This window comes from Salvelinus namaycush, chromosome 18 (assembly GCF_016432855.1).
Source record: "Salvelinus namaycush isolate Seneca chromosome 18, SaNama_1.0, whole genome shotgun sequence".
NCBI lineage: Eukaryota > Metazoa > Chordata > Actinopteri > Salmoniformes > Salmonidae > Salvelinus > Salvelinus namaycush.
In genome coordinates, this window is record NC_052324.1 from 19,957,975 (window position 1) to 19,967,199 (window position 9,225).

Sequence of the window (9,225 nt, forward strand, 5' to 3'; positions counted from 1 at the left end):
GGTTTCCTCATGTGGGTATGCACTGACCACATTGTGGGCATAATAATAATAATAATGTCTACAGAGGGGTTATCTGTCATTTACATCAAGGCAGAAGCATGGTAGTGAACAGTGGATGGAGCGCAGGCAGTATTGGTTGATTTTCCTATGGTTATTTTCTCTTGGGTGTTACAATGTACTTCCTCTGTGCGTTTGGAATGTGAATGGCATTGCAACGACAATCGTCACTCCCGGCATGAAGATGAGTATCTCCAGCAAGTCCTGGCAGCCAAGTGGACAGGCTGACCTGAGGGAGTGGCCAGAAATACTTATTGAGCCAGCAGACACTCTGTCCCCATTGACATTGGCTGGCATGAATGTGCCTCTCTCTCTGTGAGTCATACTGTCTCAGTGGTGACGTAATCGAGAGGCTATTGGCTCAAAACACAGATGGTATTGATGATGAACTGACTGTCTCTCGCTCTCTGGGCTGGAGAGAGGGATACAAAGAGCGATACAAAGAGAGATATAAAGAGAGATACAAAGAGACTAAGAGCCCAATTCAATCGAACCTGCATTATTAAAAGCACACAATTGCTTTTTTTCTGAACATAGAAAAGTTGTGGGTAAAAACCTACAACCAGTACCGAGTAGATACCCCTCCTATGCAGATGCTCCCAGTTTCCTGAATAAGAAGTGTGTGGGTGCGTGGGCTGTAGCTTCCAAAGAAAGATAAAATAGTCATGCAGGTAGCACACTAGTATCGTCAATCAAATAATACAAAAAATAAGTACTGAGAAAGGCATTACACATTTTTAAGTCTCTCTTTGCTCTACCCTCTGCTTCTGGTTTTCAATGTTCTACGGTCTTTGAAATACAACACTTCTAATGAATTCCACTAATAGAGCTTTGGCTGAAAAGGGATCAGAGTGGAAAAATAGAAGTTTCCATCCTCTGTTGCAATGACATGTGAACCAGACCCTGCTGATTTTACTTTTGACTCAGCCCAATGTGACGTGCTTGTGACATACGAAGGATAGACTTCCATAGAAATACTTCGATACGAAGTTCCCACGAGGGCAAAGACGCTGTTAATTTATTCCTTCTCTGAGAGAGACTGAGACTCAGACACACACGCCTAACTGCCATGGTCCTGAAATAACCTTTAGACTCCAAAAAACTCCCAAAGCATTTTCACCCACATGAAAAAAATACTATAGTATACAGTATATACAGGGCTTTCTGAAAGTATTCACACCCCTTGACTTTTTCCCAAATTTTTCTGTTACAGCCCAAATTGAAAATTGGTTACAGAGGGTAGTGCATACGGCCCAGTCCACCACTGGGGCCGAACTCACTGCCATCCAGGATCTCTATGTCAGGCGCTGTCAAAGGAAGACCTCCAAAATTGTCAAAGACTCCAGCCACCCAAGACATAAAATTGTTCTCTCTGCTACCGCACGGCAAGCGGTACCGATGCAAGTCTGGAACCAACAGGACCCTAAACAGCTTCTACCCCCAAGCCATAAGACTGCTAAATAGTTAGCTAAATAGTTAACCAAATAGCTACCTGGACTAACCGGCATTGACTCTTTTTTTTTACTCATCACATACGCTGTTGCTACTGTTTATTATCTGTCACTTTATTCCTAGTTGTATATACATATCTACATCAATTACCTCGTACCCCAGCACATTGACTCAGTATTGGTACCCCGTGTAAATAGCCAAGTTATCGTTACTCATTATGTATTCATTATTACGTGTTTTACTTCTCTATTATTTCTCTATTTTCTTTCTCTCTGCATTGTTGAAAAGTGCCCTTAAGTAAGTATTTCACTGTTAGTCTACACCTGTTGTTGTCAGTGGTGGGTGTAGCTGGTGCATGGAAATCAGGCGCAGGAGAGCAGAGATGAAAAAGCACTTTACTTAGGCAATCATAATACAGAACGCAACCGCATCACAACACAAATGCCCAAAGAACAAGTGAGGCAGCACAAAGTACAAAACCCAAGTACAAAGTACCGGCTGCCACAAAGCACGGGTATGAAAAAAATCCGGCGCAAACCAGCCAGAAGCGTACCAACCTTGACAAAAAAAAACAACACCCCACACAGACATGGAGGGAACAGAGGGCTACATATACACATGTTAAATAGTAGGAGATGTAAACCAGGTGTGCAGGAAGACAAGACAAAACAAATGGAAAATGAAAGGTGGATCGGCGATGACTAGAAGACCGGTGACGTCGACCGCCGAACGCCGCCCGAACAAGGAGAGGAAGCGACTTCGGCGGAAGTCGTGACAGTTGTTAGAAAGCATGTGACAAATATTTTTATTTAATTTGAATTTGTTTTGTATTCAGTGTAGTGTTTTTACAGACTTAACTGTAGTATTCACTGTAGTATACTGTAGTAATTATAGTTAACTATAGCATAAATACTGTAATAAAATAATATGTAGTACACATAATAGTAATTAATGGAGTGTTTTTGCTGACTGTAGTATACTGTAGTATTTACTGTAGTGTTTTTGCGGACATTACTGTAGTATTTAATATATCTTTGACATAGAAGTGGAGGCTTTCTCCTTGAAGAAACCTACTAGAGAAATACTAAAAGAGCACATTTTCTATAACCTGTAGGTAGGTAGGACTGGGGTCTGAATGGCAGTGGTGTAAAGTAACTAAGTAAAAATACATTGAAGCACTACTTAAGTAGTTTTTTGGGGGTCTCTTTACTATACTATTTATATATTTGACACATTTTAAATGTACTACATTTCTGAAGAAAATATGTTCTTTTTTACTCCCATACGTTTTCCCTGACACCAAAAAGTACTCTATACATTTCCAATGCTCAGGCAGGACAGCAATAGGGTCCAATTTCCACACCTATCAATATAACATGTTGACATCCCTACTGCCTTTGAGCTGGTGGACTGGCTAAACACAAATACTGCATTTGTAAATTATGTCTGTGTTGGAGTCTGCCCCTGGCTGTCCGTAAATTGAAACAAACAAGAAAATCATGCCATCTGGTTTGATTAATACAAGGAATTTGATGAATAGCATTTACTTGTACTTTTCACTTGATAATTGAATAGTTTTTCCACCATTGTACTTAAGTACATTTAAAAACAGATACTTTTAGACTCTTACTCAAGTAGTATTTTATTGGGTGACTTCCACTTGAGTCATTTTCTATTAAGGTATCTTTACTTTTGCTCAAGTATGACAATGAGAACTTTTTCCACCACTGCTGAATAAATAGTTCAGCATTCCTGCTCTTTACTATAATCTGTAGGGAACACAATACACAAAAGTATGTGGACACCCCTTCCAATTAGAGGATCCGGCTATTTCTCCCACACCCGTTGCTGACAGGTGTATAAAATCGAGCACACAACCATGCAATCTCCATAGACAAACATTGGTAGTAGCATGGCCTTACTGAAGAGCTCAGTTACTTTCAAATCTAAACTTTCACCTTTCCAACAAGTCAGTTCCTCAAATGTATGTTTGGTGGAGGAGGAATTATGTTCTGGGGCTGATTTTCAAGGCTCCTTAGTTACAGTGAAGGCAAATCTAAACTCTACAGCATACAATGACATTCTAGACGATTCTGAGCTTTGTGGCAACAGTTTGGGGAAGGCCCTTTCCTGTTTCAGCATGACAATGCTCCCGTGCACAAACCGAGGTACATACAAAAATGGTTTGTCGAGATTGGTGTGGAAGAACTTGACTGGCCTGCACAGAGCCCTGGCCTCAACCCATCAAACATTTTTGGGATGAAGTGGAACACCGACTGCGAGCCAGGCCTAATTGCCCAACATCAGTGCCTGACCTCACTAATGCTCTTGTGGCTGAATGGAAGCAAGTCCCTGCAGCAATGTTCCAACATCTAGTGGAAAGCCTTCCCAGAAGAGTGGAGGCTGTTATAGCAGCAAATGGGGATGAACTCCATATTGACTCCCATGATTTTGGAACAAGATGTTCAATGAGCAGATGTCCACATACTTTTGGTCATGTAGTGTATATGGTCTATACTTGGCATGTAGGTTTCTCACTTATGGGTGACACAAACTGGAACATTGGTGGGGGTGTATATGCAAATTAAATACTGTAGTATTCATATATAAAAAATGAAGTATATTTTGCAGATATTACTGGAGTTTTTATAACAGTTTTTTGGGGGATAATATGGAAGTATTTAGTATTTTACAGTATACTACAACATTCTATAGTAAGTACTACACATGATCTAGGGTTACTACAGTGGGTAGCATAGTATTCTACAGTATACTAGTTTACTATACAATTCTATAGTATGTACTGTAGTATTATATAGTAAACGGTGTAGTCTATCTTCATATGGGCACTGCATGTGCAATGAATGAGAAATGTGTGTGTGAGAGAACATGCTGGTCAATAGTGACTGTCACGTTCTCACTGTTTGCAGTTCTCACTGATGATGACTACATGTGCACATATAGGATTCCCCTGGAGCTTTATTCCATTGAAGTTCTTCTACAGTGTCTGTTTTCAGAACCTCTCGTCTGTGGGGGTGGATTGATCGACCTGATGCTCTCCCTTCTCCACTACACTATCAATTAGTGTGCCCTCACATAACTAGATTCAGTTGTAATTGGACAACTGCATGGTCGTGGATAATCATGAAACTGCTGGTGGAGTAAATAGCCCATGTTGTTTTAGCCCCACATTCTGAAATTGCATTTTTCTCCCACCCAGTTTTATCATTGGAATGTGATACAAAACGAGACAACGGTGTGCTTCAGGACCATGCGGATGCCTCCGAACGGTCAGGTAGGCTGTTTGGAGTGTTTATCCGACAAAAATAATAAATATGTCCCCCCCCGATTCAAAAACAAAGTTGCGCCCTTGAAAAAATAAAAATAAAGTTTTAAAGTCACATTCACCGGATAGGTGCAGTGAATATTTTTTTTTTTTACAGGGTTAGCCATAGTAGTACAGGCTACTCGAAGCAGAGACCTTGCGATTACTGGTCCACAGCTCTAAACTCTAGGCTACCTGCAGCCCTATGACGAGCTTGTAGAGGCTATTCTGAGATTGACCACACAAAGCGGACTATCTCCACCTAGTGTTCTTTCCTGTAGCCTACACTTCCATTTTTTCTACATCATTTCTGAAACTCTAGCATCTCAGAGATGTTATTAGCAAATAAATATAATTAAAGTGCATGATTTATCAAAATAATTCAAGACAAATCTAATGAACAGCAAACTACTACAATGAACAACATTGACTATTCGCCTTTAGATTGAGAACAGTGATTTATAATTACAGGATTATATGTAACGCTGAAAATACATTTGAAATAGTAGTCATTACAATGGGAACATGAGATTCTTGTCATTATTTATTGTAATATTTATATAATGAATGTGTTTATTTATCCTCTCATATTCATATACATACATACTGGTTTTATCAGGGGCGCAACAGGGGTGCAGCTTTCACTGGGGATGTCCTCCCCACATTCTGAAATTGCATTTTTGTCATCCCCGGGTTTAGCATTCAAATGTGATACAAAATGCGGCAACGATTTGCTTTAGGACCATGCGGACGCCTCCGAGCAGTCACGTAGGCTGTTTGGAGTGTTTAGCCGACTGACTTTAGGACCGCTCGGACCCCACAGAGCGGGCTGACAGGTTGTGTGAAGGCAAAGCTTCTGGAAGGCTGGCTGGACCAGCATAGGAGAGTTGAGCATGGTTTAGTGTGTACGTGTAGTGCTCTTTCACCAAGTTGTAAAAGGTAGCAGAACAGAAACTGGCTACTCTTCAGTTGACTGATGAGGCTGGCAAGGTAACTGCTGTTTAACTTAACAGAAAAAACTAAACTAGTGTTTATTTGGAGTGCTGAGCTAGTATTGTAACTGAAATGTAATGTTAGCTAATGTTTCATCCCCTCTCGACTGAGGTGAATGAATAAGCTATGCTAGTGAGTAGCTACCACAGCCAGGTTAGCTCTAGCCTCTAGCTATCTGTCAGATAGTAATAATTGCCACCTCATATCGCTATCTAACAACAGTTGTTGGTATGTAAATGTTTTGTTGCCTTTGTTTTGTCCTGTTTCAGGAGTAAATTAACTTGGCAAGCTTTTGCCAGTTGATGTACCATTAGAGAGAGAACTGACCAAAAGTTGGCTTTCATTAGCTATTATTTTTGCCTCAATCAACTAGACCTGAATCAAATAATGAAACCACCCGCTGGCTTTCTGTCCCACTCTCAACCGCTACCGCTAGAACTGGTCCCAGAACCGACCGCAGTCCCGCAATGTTATTTTAGGCATATCTGACGCAGCTCACTTGCCAGCCATGGTCCCAGCAATTTTGCGCCCTATAGGTAATATCAAATGCGCAAAAATAACTTATGAAATAAGTTAAATTACAAGAGATTCTCACATGGCCCTTACATTGTATTACTGGGCTATATCAGCCAATATGATAGATGCAGTTTGAAGAGAGCAAAGTTGGAGTCTTGCACTTTATCTTGAGCTATTTTTATAGTCTACCTTTAAGGAGTAGGACAATTCCCAGCAGGGTCAGACAGCCAGGGAAGACCAGTCTATGGAGCTCAGGTGAATTTCGCAGTATGTTTAGTGAATGATACAAAGTTCCATCTTGAATTGATGGGTAGATCTACAGTAGCTACATGACAGCAGATTAAGCTTAAAGCTACAGTCTGAGATCTGAGTATAATCATCATTTAAATTATTGAACCATTTATTATATTCTTGGATAATATAATGCATAATTGTACACAAAGGTAATTCTTTGTCATGCCTACTTTTAGGAGGATCAAATGGTGACAGGGTTTCTCAGCAGGGTAAGGCAGCCAGGGAAGACCAGTGTGACAGAGGTGAGGTTAATTTTTGCAGACACAACACTTTATTCTCTCTGTCCAGCAAACACTGGACAAGCCAGATGCTATTTTAAGGTAGTCTAACAAACCTCCAAAGTTGATTTCCAAACTGTATCAAGGGTTGATAGAGGCTTTTCCTGATGACACAAAACATGTAAAGCAAAAATGTGAGGAAGACCCGGGAGACACTATTGATGATGATGAATGGATACAAATATATTTGAATGCACAGTCATGTTCATAGAATCTCAGACATAAATTACTGCAGTTTAAGAACATCCATAGAACGTACTATATGCCAGGGAAACTGAATATCATACACTCAGAAATTGTATTATTCTGCTGGAGGTGTAAAGCACAAAATGGAACATTTTTGCATATGTTGTGGTCTTGTGAAGGCTGGCTGAATTCTGTCAAAGAGTATGTTCTTTTATCTCAGCAAGTCTACAGATTCTCCCTTCTCCCTGTTAACTTGGAAATGTTGATACTGGACACTGTTATCAGAAGAAACTGTGTAACCTAGCATTTACAGTGGCTAATAAATGCATTGTCAGTAATTGGAAGGATGGTTATCCTCCCACAATGTATGGAAGAAATGTCAAGTTATGTACAGTATCACTAGATTTGTTTTAGGATTAAGGGTACACTGTGCAACTTTCATTAGGTTTGGATGCCTTATATGGAATACTGTTAGACAAAAGGAGTCTGTATTGAAAACATGCCCACGTCAGGGGAGATACCTATTTAGGCAATCCCTAGCTGCTGGGCTGCTCAGTCCTGGCCCTGGGGGTCTGCTGTACTGTTGTCACTCTGGCCTTGATCTTACACATCTGAAACAAATTATGAATGTTTCACTAAGATCCTAAAGCTGAGTGGGGTGTGTTGGGTTGGGGCGCTACAGGGCCGTGGACCCCTAGGGACAGGATGAGGTGACCCAGCTATATTGTGTGCAAGTAAAACGAGCTCCACAGTACTATTAGGCCGATGATATGACTTATACGGAAGATGTGCTGTTTCTGTGTGTTAATGTGTAGGTGCATGTGTGTTTTCATTACATGTTTGTGTTCCAAACCTTTCCCCTGAGACAAAAAAAAAGATGTTGTGTTGGGAGAGTTCAGTTATTGACTAGACTGGTGGGGGTCGGGCATGTAGGCTGCTCGGGTTGGCTGGGCGGTCTGGCTGAAATTTGATATACAGGATATCCTAAAGATAATCAAAAGTTAAGTGCACATAGAAATTAAAAGTGGATGGTGTTCAGAGATAGATGGGAGAGGTTGAGTGGAGCTGAAGGATGGGACTAAAAACAAACAAAAGATAACTATTGTAAAATATACTGTGTCCGTAAAATATATATAGTATGTATATGCTGGAAGTAGAAGCCTAAGTGTTGTTGTCCATTAGTTTACTCCAATTATGGGAGGGAAGGTAGTGTTAGGGGAAAATAATAATATATATACTTACAAAAAAATATATGGGTGATTGGAATTGATGCAGACAATTACATTGATGGACGCCACAATCTATCTTCAATATTAAAGCTGATCCACCCCCTCCCCTCCCCAAAACAATATATATATATATATATATATATATATATATATATATATATATATATATATATATATACAGTACCAGTCAAAAGTTTGGACACACCTACTCATTCAAGGGTTTTTCTTTATTTTTTACTATTTTCTACATTGTAGAATGAAAGTGAAGACATCAAAACTATGAAATAACACAAATGGAATAATTTAGTAACCAAAAATATTATATATTTTAGATTCTTCAAAGTAGCCACCCTCTGCCTTGATGACAGCTTTGCACACTCTTGGCATTCTCTCAACCAGCTTCATGAGGAATGCTTTTCCAACAGTCTTGAAAGAGTTCCCACATATACTGAGCACTTGTTATCTGCTTTTCCTTTACTCTGCGGTCCACCTCATCCCAAACAATCTCAATTGGGTTGAGGTCGGATGATTGTGGCGGCCAGGTCATCTGATGCAGCACTCCATCACTCTCCTTATTGGTCAAATAGCCCTTACATAGCCTGGAGGTGTATTTTGGGTCATTATCCTGTTGAAAAACAAATGATAGTCCCACTAAGCACAAACCACATGGGATGGCGTATCGCTGCAGAATGCTGTGGTAGCCATGCTGATTAAGTGTACCTTGAATTCTAAATAAATCATAGTGTCACTAGCAAAGCACCCCCACACCATCACACCTCCTCCTCCATGCTTCACAGGGGGAACCACACATGCAGAGATCATCCGTTCACCTACTCTGCGTCTCACAAAGACACAGCGGTTAGAACAAAAATTCTCAAACTTTGACTCATCAGAC

At 40.3% G+C, this 9,225-nt stretch overlaps 1 non-coding gene across 1 annotated transcript; it reads right to left on the reverse strand.

Moving 5' to 3' along the window:
- Positions 1-2,556: 2,556 nt before the first annotated feature.
- On the reverse strand, positions 2,557-2,613 carry LOC120063596. Its single transcript, XR_005478529.1, has one exon. It is a non-coding gene; the product is annotated as a U7 small nuclear RNA (small nuclear RNA).
- Positions 2,614-9,225: the final 6,612 nt, after the last annotated feature.